Raw genomic sequence first — 12846 nt, forward strand, 5'->3', positions numbered from 1 at the left:
CTTGGGTGTTATTGGACGACAGTGAGGGTCAGGCTGGGGCATTATTGGACAGTGGTGAAGGTCAGGCTGGGGCGTTATTGGACGGCAGTGAGGGTCAGGCTGGGGTGTTATTGGACAGCAGTGAGGGTCAGGCTGGGGCGTTATTGGATCGTGGTGAGGGTCAGGCTGGGGTGTTTTTGGTCAACAGTGAAGGTCAGGCTGTGGCATTATTGGACAGTGGTGTGGGTCAGGCTGGTGTATTATTGGACAGCAGTTAGGGTCAGGCTGGAGCATTGTTGGACATTGGTGAGAGTCAGGCCGGGGCGTTCTTGGATTGTGGTGAGGTTCAGGCTGGGGCGTTATTGGACAGAAGTGAGTGTCAGGCTGAGGCATTATTGGGCAGTGGTATGAGCCAGGCTGGGGCGTTATTGGATTGTGGTGAGGTTCAGGCTGGGGTATTATTGGACAGTGGTGAGGGTCAGGCTGGGGAATTACAGGACAGTGGTGAGGGTCTGGCTGGGGCATTATTGGACAGTGGTGAGGCTCAGGCTGGGGGTTTTTTGGACAACAGTGAGGGTCAGGCTGGGGCATTATTGGACAGTGGTGTGGGTCAGGCTGGGGTATTATTGGACAGCAGTGAGGGTCAGGCTGGGGCATTATTGGACAGTGGTGAGCGTCAGGCTAGGGCATTATTGGACAGTGGTGAGGGTCAGATTGGGGTGTTATTGGACGGCAGTGAGGATCAGGCTGGGTCGTTATTACACAGTGGTGCGGGTCAGGCTGGGTCATTATTGGACAGTGGTGAGGGTCAGGCAGGGACATTATTGGACAGCAGTGAGGATCTGTCTGGGGCATTATTGGACAGCAGTGAGTGTCAGGCTGGGGTGTTATTGGACGGCAGTGAGGATCAGGCTGGGTCGTTATTAGACAGTGGTCAGGGTCAGGCTGGGTCGTGATTGGACAGTGGTGAGGGTCAGGCTGTGACATTATTGGACTGCAGTGAGGGTTTGCCTGGTGCATTATTGGACAGCAGTGAGTGTCAGGCTGGGGCGTTATTGGACGGCAGTGAGGGTCAGGCTGGGGCATTATTTGACAGCAGTGAGGGTCAGGCTGGGGCATTATTGGACAGTGATGAGGGTCAGCCTGGGGTGTTATTAAACGGCAGTGAGGATCAGGCTGGGTCGTTATTAGACAGTGGTCAGGGTCAGGCTGGGTCGTGATTGGACAGTGGTGAGGGTCAGGCTGTGACATTATTGGACTGCAGTGAGGGTTTGCCTGGTGCATTATTGGACAGCAGTGAGTGTCAGGCTGGGGCGTTATTGGACGGCAGTGAGGGTCAGGCTGGGGCATTATTTGACAGCAGTGAGGGTCAGGCTGGGGCATTATTGGACAGTGATGAGCATCAGGCTGGCGCGTTATTGGACAGTGGTGAGGGTAAGGCTTGGGCATTAGTGGACAGCAGTGAGGGTCCGGATGGGGCATTATTGGACAGCAATGATGGTCAGGCTGGGGCGTAGTTGTACAGTGGTGAGGATCAGGCTGGGGCGTTAATCGACAGCGGTGAGGGTCAGGCTGGGGCATTATTGGACAGTGGTGAGGGTCAGCCTGGGGTATTATTGGATAGCAGTGAGCGTCAGGCTGGGGCATTATTGGACGGCAGTGAGGATCAGGCTGGGTCGTTATTAGACAGTGGTGAGGGTCAGACTGGGTCATTATTGGACAGTGGTGAGGGTCAGGCTGTGACATTATTGGACTGCAGTGAGGTTTTGGCTGGGGCGTTATTGGACAGCAGTGTGTGTGAGGCTGGGTCTTTATTGGGCATTGGTGAGAGTCAGGCTGGGGCGTTATTGGACAGTGGTGTGGGTCAGAATGAGGAATTATTGGACAGTGGTGAGGGTCAGGCTGGGGCATTATTGGACGGTGGTGAAAGTCAGGCTGGGGCATTATTGGACAGTGATGAGGGTCAGCCTGGGGTGTTATTTGACGGCAGTGAGGATCACGCTGGGTCGTTATTAGACAGTGGTGGGGCTCAGGCTGGGTCATTATTGGACAGTGGTGAGGGTCAGGTTGTGACATTATTGGACTGCAGTGAAGGTCAGGCTGGGGAATTATTGGACAGCGGTGAGGGTCAGTCTGGGGCATTATTGGACGGTGGTGAGGGTCAGGCTTGGGTGTTATTGGACGACAGTGAGGGTCAGGCTGGGGCATTATTGGACAGTGGTGAAGGTCAGGCTGGGGCGTTATTGGACGGCAGTGAGGGTCAGGCTGGGGTGTTATTGGACAGCAGTGAGGGTCAGGCTGGGGCGTTATTGGACAGTGGTGAGGGTCTGGCTGCGGCATTATTGGACAGAGGTGAGGGTCAGGCTGGGGCATTATTGGACGGTGTTGAGGCTCAGGCTGGAGCGTTATTGTAGAGTGGTGAGGGTCTGGCTGGGGCGTTATTAGACAGTGGTGAGGGTCAGTCTGGGGCATTATTGGACAGCAGTGAGGGTCAGGCTGGGGCAGTATCGGAATGTTTTGAGGGTCAGGCGGGGACATTATTGGACAGCAGTGATGGTCAGGCTGGGGGATTATTGGACAGCAATGAGGGTCAGGTTGGGGCATTATTGGATCGTGGTGAGGGTCAGGCTGGGGTGTTTTTGGTCAACAGTGAAGGTCAGGCTGTGGCATTATTGGACAGTGGTGTGGGTCAGGCTGGTGTATTATTGGACAGCAGTTAGGGTCAGGCTGGAGCATTGTTGGACAGTGGTGAGAGTCAGGCCGGGGCGTTCTTGGATTGTGGTGAGGTTCAGGCTGGGGCGTTATTGGACAGAAGTGAGTGTCAGGCTGAGGCATTATTGGGCAGTGGTATGAGCCAGGCTGGGGCGTTATTGGATTGTGGTGAGGTTCAGGCTGGGGTATTATTGGACAGTGGTGAGGGTCAGGCTGGGGAATTACAGGACAGTGGTGAGGGTCTGGCTGGGGCATTATTGGACAGCAGTGAGGGTGAGGCTGGGGCATTATTGGACAGTGGTGAGGCTCAGGCTGGGGGTTTTTTGGACAACAGTGAGGGTCAGGCTGGGGCATTATTGGACAGTGGTGTGGGTCAGGCTGGGGTATTATTGGACAGCAGTGAGGGTCAGGCTGGGGCATTATTGGACAGTGGTGAGCGTCAGGCTAGGGCATTATTGGACAGTGGTGAGGGTCAGATTGGGGTGTTATTGGACGGCAGTGAGGATCAGGCTGGGTCGTTATTACACAGTGGTGCGGGTCAGGCTGGGTCATTATTGGACAGTGGTGAGGGTCAGGCAGGGACATTATTGGACAGCAGTGAGGATCTGTCTGGGGCATTATTGGACAGCAGTGAGTGTCAGGCTGGGGTGTTATTGGACGGCAGTGAGGATCAGGCTGGGTCGTTATTAGACAGTGGTCAGGGTCAGGCTGGGTCGTGATTGGACAGTGGTGAGGGTCAGGCTGTGACATTATTGGACTGCAGTGAGGGTTTGCCTGGTGCATTATTGGACAGCAGTGAGTGTCAGGCTGGGGCGTTATTGGACGGCAGTGAGGGTCAGGCTGGGGCATTATTTGACAGCAGTGAGGGTCAGGCTGGGGCATTATTGGACAGTGATGAGGGTCAGCCTGGGGTGTTATTAAACGGCAGTGAGGATCAGGCTGGGTCGTTATTAGACAGTGGTCAGGGTCAGGCTGGGTCGTGATTGGACAGTGGTGAGGGTCAGGCTGTGACATTATTGGACTGCAGTGAGGGTTTGCCTGGTGCATTATTGGACAGCAGTGAGTGTCAGGCTGGGGCGTTATTGGACGGCAGTGAGGGTCAGGCTGGGGCATTATTTGACAGCAGTGAGGGTCAGGCTGGGGTATTATTGGACAGTGATGAGCATCAGGCTGGCGCGTTATTGGACAGTGGTGAGGGTAAGGCTTGGGCATTAGTGGACAGCAGTGAGGGTCCGGATGGGGCATTATTGGACAGCAATGATGGTCAGGCTGGGGCGTAGTTGTACAGTGGTGAGGATCAGGCTGGGGCGTTAATGGACAGCGGTGAGGGTCAGGCTGGGGCATTATTGGACAGTGGTGAGGGTCAGCCTGGGGTATTATTGGATAGCAGTGAGCGTCAGGCTGGGGCATTATTGGACGGCAGTGAGGATCAGGCTGGGTCGTTATTAGACAGTGGTGAGGGTCAGACTGGGTCATTATTGGACAGTGGTGAGGGTCAGGCTGTGACATTATTGGACTGCAGTGAGGTTTTGGCTGGGGCGTTATTGGACAGCAGTGTGTGTGAGGCTGGGTCTTTATTGGGCATTGGTGAGAGTCAGGCTGGGGCGTTATTGGACAGTGGTGTGGGTCAGAATGAGGAATTATTGGACAGTGGTGAGGGTCAGGCTGGGGCGTTATTGGACAGTGGTGAGGGTAAGGCTTGGGCATTATTTGACAGCAGTGAGGGTCAGTCTGGGGCATTATTGGACAGTGATGAGCGTCAGGCTGGGGCGTTATTGGACAGTGGTGAGGGTAAGGCTTGGGCATTATTGGACAGCAGTGAGGGTCCGGCTGGGGCATTATTGGACAGCAATGAGAGTCAGGCTGGGGCGTCCTTGGACAATTGTGAGAATCAGGCTGGGGCGTTATTGGACAGTGGTGAGGGTCACGCTGGGGCATTATTGGACAGTGTTGAGGGTCAGGCTGTCCATTATTGGACGGCAGTGAGGGTCAGGCTGGGGCGTAGTTGTACAGTGGTGAGGGTCAGGCTGGGCGTTATTGGACTGTGGTGAAGGTCAGGCTTGGGAATTATGGGACAGTGGTGAGGGTCAGCCTGGGGTGTTATTGGACGGCAGTGAGGATCAGGCTGGGTTGTTATTAGACAGTGGTGAGGGTCAGGCTGGGTAATTATTGGACAGTGGTGAGGGTCAGGCTGTGACATTATTGGACTGCAGTGAGGGTTTGGCTGGGACATTATTGGACAGCAGTGAGGGTCAGGCTGGGGCGTTATTGGACGGCAGTGAGGGTCAGTCTGGGGCATTATTGGACAGTGGTGAGGGTCAGCCTGGGGTATTATTGGACAGCAGTGAACGTCAGGCTGGGACATTATTGGATGGCAGTGAGGATCAGGCTGGGTCGTTATTAGACAGTGGTGAGGGTCAGGCTGTGACATTATTGGACTGCAGTGAGGGTTTAGCTGGGGCGTTATTGGACAGCAGTGAGTGTCAGGCTGGGGCATTATTGGGCATTGGTGAGAGTCAGGCTGGGGCGTTATTGGACAGTGGTGAGGGTCAGGCTGGGGAATTATTGGACAGTGGTGAGGGTCAGGCTGGGGCATTATTTGACAGCAGTGAGGGTCAGGCTGGGGCATTATTGCACAGTGATGAGCGTCAGGCTGGGGCGTTATTGGACAGTGGTGAGGGTAAGGCTTGGGCATTATTGGACTTCAGTGAGGGTCCGGCTGGGGCATATTGGACAGCAATGAGGGTCAGGCTGAGGCGTTTTTGGACAGTTGTGAGAATCAGGCTGGGGTATTATTTGACAGTGGTGAGGGTCACGCTGGGGCATTATTGGACAGTGTTGAGGGTCAGGCTGGGCCATTATTGGACAGCAGTGAGGGTCAGGTTGGGGCGTTATTCGACGGCAGTGAGGGTCAGGCTGGGGCGTAGTTGTACATTGGTGAGAGTCAGGCTGGGGCGTTATTGGACTGTGGTGAGGGTCAGGCTGGGGCATTATTGCACGGTGGTGAAAGTCAGGCTGGGGCATTATTAGACGGCAGTGAGGATCACGCTGGGTCGTTATTAGTCAGTGGTGGGGGTCAGGCTGGGTCATTATTGGACAGTGGTGAGGGTCAGGATGTGACATTATTGGACTGCAGTGAGGGTAAGGCTGGGGAATTATTGGACAGCGGTGAGGGTCAGTCTGGGGCATTATTGGACAGTGGTGAGGGTCAGGCTTGGGTGTTATTGGACGACAGTGAGGGTCAGGCTGGGGCATTATTGGACAGTGGTGAAGGTCAGGCTGGGGTGTTATTGGACGGCAGTGAGGGTCAGGCTGGTGTGTTATTGGACAGCAGTGAGGGTCAGGCTGGGGCGTTATTGGACAGTGGTGAGGGTCTGGCTGCGGCTTTATTGGACAGGGGTGAGCGTCACGCTTGGGCCTTATTGGACAGTGGTGAGGGTCAGGCTGGGGCATCATTGGACAGTGGTGAGGTTCAGGCTGGGGGGTTTTTGGACAGCAGTGTGGGGTAGGCTGGGGCATTATTGGACAGTGGTGAGCGTCAGGCTGGGGCATTATTGGACGGTGTTGAGGCTCAGGCTGGGACATTATTGGACAGTGGTGAGGTTTAGGCTGTAGCGTTATTGGAGAGTGGTGAGGGTCTGGCTGAGGCGTTATTAGACAGTGGTGAGGGTCAGGTTGGGGCATAATTGGACAGTGGTGAGGGTCAGGCTGGGGTATTATTGGACAGTGGTGAGAGTCAGGCCGGGGCGTTATTGGATTGTGGTGAGGTTCAGGCTGGGGCGTTGTTGGACAGCAGTGAGTGTCAGGCTGAGGCATTTTTGGGCAGTGGTGAGAGCCAGGCTGGGGCGTTATTGGATTGTGGTGAGGTTCAGGCTGGGGTATTATTGGACAGTGGTGAGGGTCAGGCTGGGGCATTATTGGACAGCAGTGAGGGTGAGGCTGGGGCATTATTGGACAGTGGTGAGGGTCAGGCTGGCGCATTATTGGACAGTGGTGAGGGTAAGGCTTGGGCGTTATTAGACGGTGGTGTGGGTCAGAATGGGGCGTTATTGGGCAGCAGTGAGGGACAGGCTGGGGCGTTATTTGACAGCAGTGAGGGTCAGGTTGGGGCATTATTGGGCAGTGGTGAGAGTCAGGTTGGGGCGTTTTGGTCAGCAGTGAGTGTCAGGCTGGGGTATTATTGGACAGTAGTGAGGGTCAGGCTGGGGACTTACAGGACAGTGGTGAGACTCAGGCTGGGGCATTATTGGACAGCAGTGAGGGTCAGGCTGGGGCATTATTGGACAGTGGTGAGGTCACGCTGGGGCATTATTGGACAATCATGAGGGTCAGGCTGGGCCATTATTGGACATCAGTGAGGGTTAGGCTGGGGCATTATTGGACAGTGATGAGGTTCAGGCTGGGGCGTTGTTCGACGGCAGTGAGGGTCAGGCGGAGGCTTTATTGGATGGTGGTGAGGGCCAGGCTGGTGCGATATTGGACAGCAGCGAGTGTCAGGCTGGGGCGTTATTGGACAGTGGTGAGGGTCAGGCTGGGGCATTATTTTACAGCAGTCAGAGTTAGGCTGGGGCATTATTGGACAGTGGTGAGTGCCAGGATGGGGGGTTATTAGACAGTGGTGTGGGTCAGGCTGGGACGTTATTAGACAGTGGTGAGTATCAGTCTGGGGCATTATTGGACAGCAGTGAGGGTCAGGCTGGGGTGTTATTGGACAGCAATGAGGGTCAGGCTGGGGTGTTATTGGAGGGCAGTGAGGGTTAGGCTGGGGCATTATTGGACGGTGGTGAGGATCAGGCTGGGTCATTATTGGACAGTGGTGAGGGACTGGCGGGGGCATTATTGGACATTGGTGAGAGTCAGGCTGGGGCGTTATTCGATGGCAGTGAGGGTCAGGCTGTTGTGTTATTGGACAGCAGTGAGGGTCAGGCTGGGTCATTATTGGACGGTGGTGAGGGTCAGGCTGGGGCGTTATTGGATTGTGGTGAGGATCAGGCTGGGTCATTATTGGACAGTGGTGAGGGACTGGCGGGGGCATTATTGGACATTGGTGAGAGTCAGGCTGGGGCGTTATTGGACAGTGGTGAGTGTCAGGCTGAGGCGTTATTGGACAGTGGTGAGGGTCAGGCTGGGACATTATTTGACATCAGTGAGAGTCAGGCTGGGGCATTATTGGACAGTGGTGAGGGTCAGTCTGGGGCACTATTGGACAGTGGTGAGGGTTAGGCTGGTGCATTATTGGACAGGAGTGAGGGTCAGGCTGGTGCATTCTTGGAGAGTGGTGAGGGTCTGGCTGGGGCGTTATTAGACAGTGGTGAGGGTCTGTCTGGGGCATTATTGGACAGCAGTGAGGGTCAGGCTGGGGCATTATCGGAATGTTGTGAGGGTCAGGGGGGGCATTATTGGACAGCAGTGATGGTCAGGCTGGGACATTATTGGACAGCAATGAGGGTCAGGCTGGGGCATTATTGGACAGCAGTGATGGTCAGGCTGGGCCAATATTAGACGGTGGTGAGGGTCAGGCTGTGGCATTATTGGATAGTGGTGAGGGTCAGGCTGGGGCAGTATTGGACGGTGGTGAGTGTCTCGCTAGGGCATTATTGGACATTGGTAAGGTTCAGGCTGGGGCATGATTGGGCAGTGGTGAGGGTCAGGCTGGGGTATAATTGGTCAGTGGTGAGGGCCAGGCTGGGGGGGTGTTTGGACAGCAGTGAGTGTCAGGCTGGGGCGTTATTGGACGGTGGTGAGGGTCTGGATGGGGCATTATTGGACAGCAGTTTGGGTCAGGCTGCGGCTTTATTGGACATTGGTGAGGTTCAGGCTGCGGCTTTATTGGACAGTGGTGAGGTTCAGGCTGGGGCATTATTGGGCAGTGGTGAGGGTCAGGCCTGGGCAGTATTGGACGGTGGTGAGTGGCTGGGGCATTATTGGACAGTTGTGCGTGTCAGGCTGGGGCGTTACTGGACGGTGGTGAGGGTCAGGCTGGGTCTTCATTGGACAGTGGCGAGGTTCAGGCTGGGGGGTTTTTGGACAGCAGTGTGGGGTAGGCTGGGGCATTATTGGACAGTGGTGAGGGTCAGGCTGGGGCATTATTGGACGTTGTTGAGGCTCAGGCTGGGGCATTATTGGACAATAGTGAGGTTCAGGCTTGGGCATTAATGGACAGTGGTGAGGGTCAGGCTGGAGCGTTATTGGAGAGTGGTGAGGGTCTGGCTGGGGCGTTATTAGACAGTGGTGAGGGTCAGTCTGGGGCATTATTGGACAGCAGTGAGGGTCAGGCTGGGGCATTATCGGAATGTTGTGAGGGTCAGGCGGGGGCATTATTGGACAGCAGTGATGGTCAGGCTGGGGCATTATTGGACAGCAGTGAGGGTCAGGCTGGGGGATTATTGGACAGCAATGAGGGTCAGGTTGGGGCATTATTGGACAGTGGTGAGAGTCAGGCTGGGGCGTTATTGGATTGTGGTGAGGTTCAGGCTGGAGTATATTTGGACAGTGGTGAGGGTCAGGCTGGGGAATTATAGGACAGTGGTGAGGGTCTGGCTGGGGCATTATTGGACAGCAGTGAGGGTGAGGCTGGGGCATTATTGGACAGTGGTGAGGGTAAGGCTGTCGCGTTATTGGACAGCAGTGAGTGTCCGGCTGGGGCATTATTGGACAGTGGTGAGGGTAAGGCTTGGGCATTATTAGACGGTGGTGAGGGTCAGAATGGGGCGTTATTGGACAGTGGTGAGGGTCACGCTGGGGCATTATTGGACAGTGTTGAGGGTCAGGCTGGGCCATTATTGGACGGCAGTGAGGGTCAGGCTGGGGCGTAGTTGTACAGTGGTTAGGGTCAGGCTGGGCGTTATTGGACTGTGGTGAAGGTCAGGCTTGGGAATTATGGGACAGTGGTGAGGGTCAGCCTGGGGTGTTATTGGACGGCAGTGAGGATCAGGCTGGGTTGTTATTAGACAGTGGTGAGGGTCAGGCTGGGTAATTATTGGACAGTGGTGAGGGTCAGGATGTGACATTATTGGACTGCAGTGAGGGTAAGGCTGGGGAATAATTGGACAGCGGTGAGGGTCAGTCTGGGGCATTATTGGACAGTGGTGAGGGTCAGGCTTGGGTGTTATTGGACGACAGTGAGGGTCAGGCTGGGGCATTATTGGACAGTGGTGAAGGTCAGGCTGGGGTGTTATTGGACGGCAGTGAGGGTCAGGCTGGGGTGTTATTGGACAGCAGTGAGGGTCAGGCTGGGGCGTTATTGGACAGTGGTGAGGGTCTGGCTGCGGCTTTATTGGACAGGGGTGAGCGTCACGCTTGGGCCTTATTGGACAGTGGTGAGGGTCAGGCTGGGGCATCATTGGACAGTGGTGAGGTTCAGGCTGGGGGGTTTTTGGACAGCAGTGTGGGGTAGGTTGGGGCATTATTGGACAGTGGTGAGGGTCAGGCTGGGACATTATTGGACAGTGGTGAGGTTTAGGCTGGAGCGTTATTGGAGAGTGGTGAGGGTCTGGCTGGGGCGTTATTAGACAGTGGTGAGGGTCAGGTTGGGGCATAATTGGACAGTGGTGAGGGTCAGGCTGGGGTATTATTGGACAGTGGTGAGAGTCAGGCCGGGGCGTTATTGGATTGTGGTGAGGTTCAGGCTGGGGCGTTATTGGACAGCAGTGAGTGTCAGGCTGAGGCATTTTTGGGCAGTGGTGAGAGCCAGGCTGGGGCGTTATTGGATTGTGGTGAGGTTCAGGCTGGGGTATTATTGGACAGTGGTGAGGGTCAGGCTGGGGCATTATTGGACAGCAGTGACGGTGAGGCTGGGGCATTATTGGACAGTGGTGAGGGTCAGGCTGGCGCATTATTGGACCGTGGTGAGGGTAAGGCTTGGGCGTTATTAGACGGTGGTCTGGGTCAGAATGGGGCGTTATTGGGCAGCAGTGAGGGACAGGCTGGGGCGTTATTTGACAGCAGTGAGGGTCAGGTTGGGGCATTATTGGGCAGTGGTGAGAGTCAGGCTGGGGCGTTTTGGTCAGCAGTGCGTGTCAAGCTGGGGTATTATTGGACAGTAGTGAGGGTCAGGCTGGGGACTTACAGGACAGTGGTGAGACTCAGGCTGGGGCATTATTGGACAGCAGTGAGGGTCAGGCTGGGGCATTATTGGACAGTGGTGAGGTCACGCTGGGGCATTACTGGACAATCATGAGGGTCAGGCTGGGCCATTATTGGACATCAGTGAGGGTTAGGCTGGGGCATTATTGGACAGTGATGAGGTTCAGGCTGGTGCGATATTGGACAGCAGCGAGTGTCAGGCTGGGGCGTTATTGGACAGTGGTGAGGGTCAGGCTGGGGCATTATTTTACAGCAGTCAGAGTTAGGCTGGGGCATTATTGGACAGTGGTGAGCGCCAGGATGGGGGGTTATTAGACAGTGGTGTGGGTCAGGCTGGGACGTTATTAGACAGTGGTGAGTATCAGTCTGGGGCATTATTGGACAGCAGTGAGGGTCAGGCTGGGGTGTTATTGGACAGCAATGAGGGTCAGGCTGGGGTGTTATTGGAGGGCAGTGAGGGTTAGGCTGGGGCATTATTGGACAGTGGTAAGGTTCAGGCTGGGGCGTTATTCGATGGCAGTGAGGGTCAGGCTGTTGTGTTATTGGACAGCAGTGAGGGTCAGGCTGGGTCATTATTGGACGGTGGTGAGGGTCAGGCTGGGGCGTTATTGGATTGTGGTGAGGATCAGGCTGGGTCATTATTGGACAGTGGTGAGGGACTGGCGGGGGCATTATTGGACATTGGTGAGAGTCAGGCTGGGGCGTTATTGGACAGTGGTGAGTGTCAGGCTGAGGCGTTATTGGACAGTGGTGAGGGTCAGGCTGGGGCATTATTGGACAGTGGTGAGGGTCAGTCTGGGGCACTATTGGACAGTGGTGAGGGTTAGGCTGGTGCATTATTGGACAGGAGTGAGGGTCAGGCTGGTGCATTCTTGGAGAGTGGTGAGGGTCTGGCTGGGGCGTTATTAGACAGTGGTGAGGGTCTGTCTGGGGCATTATTGGACAGCAGTGAGGGTCAGGCTGGGGCATTATCGGAATGTTGTGAGGGTCAGGGGGGGCATTATTGGACAGCAGTGATGGTCAGGCTGGGACATTATTGGACAGCAATGAGGGTCAGGCTGGGGCATTTTTGGACAGTGGTGAGGGTCAGGCTGGCGCATTATTGGACAGTGGTGAGGGTAAGGCTTGGGCGTTATTAGACGGTGGTGTGGGTCAGAATGGGGCGTTATTGGGCAGCAGTGAGGGACAGGCTGGGGCGTTATTTGACAGCAGTGAGGGTCAGGTTGGGGCATTATTGGGCAGTGGTGAGAGTCAGGCTGGGGCGTTTTGGTCAGCAGTGAGTGTCAGGCTGGGGTATTATTGGACAGTAGTGAGGGTCAGGCTGGGGACTTACAGGACAGTGGTGAGACTCAGGCTGGGGCATTATTGGACAGCAGTGAGGGTCAGGCTGGGGCATTATTGGACAGTGGTGAGGTCACGCTGGGGCATTATTGGACAATCATGAGGGTCAGGCTGGGCCATTATTGGACATCAGTGAGGGTTAGGCTGGGGCATTATTGGACAGTGATGAGGTTCAGGCTGGGGCGTTGTTCGACGGCAGTGAGGGTCAGGCGGAGGCTTTATTGGATGGTGGTGAGGGCCAGGCTGGTGCGATATTGGACAGCAGCGAGTGTCAGGCTGGGGCGTTATTGGACAGTGGTGAGGGTCAGGCTGGGGCATTATTTTACAGCAGTCAGAGTTAGGCTGGGGCATTATTGGACAGTGGTGAGTGCCAGGATGGGGGGTTATTAGACAGTGGTGTGGGTCAGGCTGGGACGTTATTAGACAGTGGTGAGTATCAGTCTGGGGCATTATTGGACAGCAGTGAGGGTCAGGCTGGGGTGTTATTGGACAGCAATGAGGGTCAGGCTGGGGTGTTATTGGAGGGCAGTGAGGGTTAGGCTGGGGCATTATTGGACAGTGGTAAGGTTCAGGCTGGGGCGTTATTCGATGGCAGTGAGGGTCAGGCTGTTGTGTCATTGGACAGCAGTGAGGGTCAGGCTGGGTCATTATTGGACGGTGGTGAGGGTCAGGCTGGGGCGTTATTGGATTGTGGTGAGGATCAGGCTGGGTCATTATTGGACAGTGGTG

The sequence above is a fragment of the Chiloscyllium punctatum genome, chromosome 16, assembly GCF_047496795.1.
Source record: "Chiloscyllium punctatum isolate Juve2018m chromosome 16, sChiPun1.3, whole genome shotgun sequence".
NCBI classification, from domain to species: domain Eukaryota; kingdom Metazoa; phylum Chordata; class Chondrichthyes; order Orectolobiformes; family Hemiscylliidae; genus Chiloscyllium; species Chiloscyllium punctatum.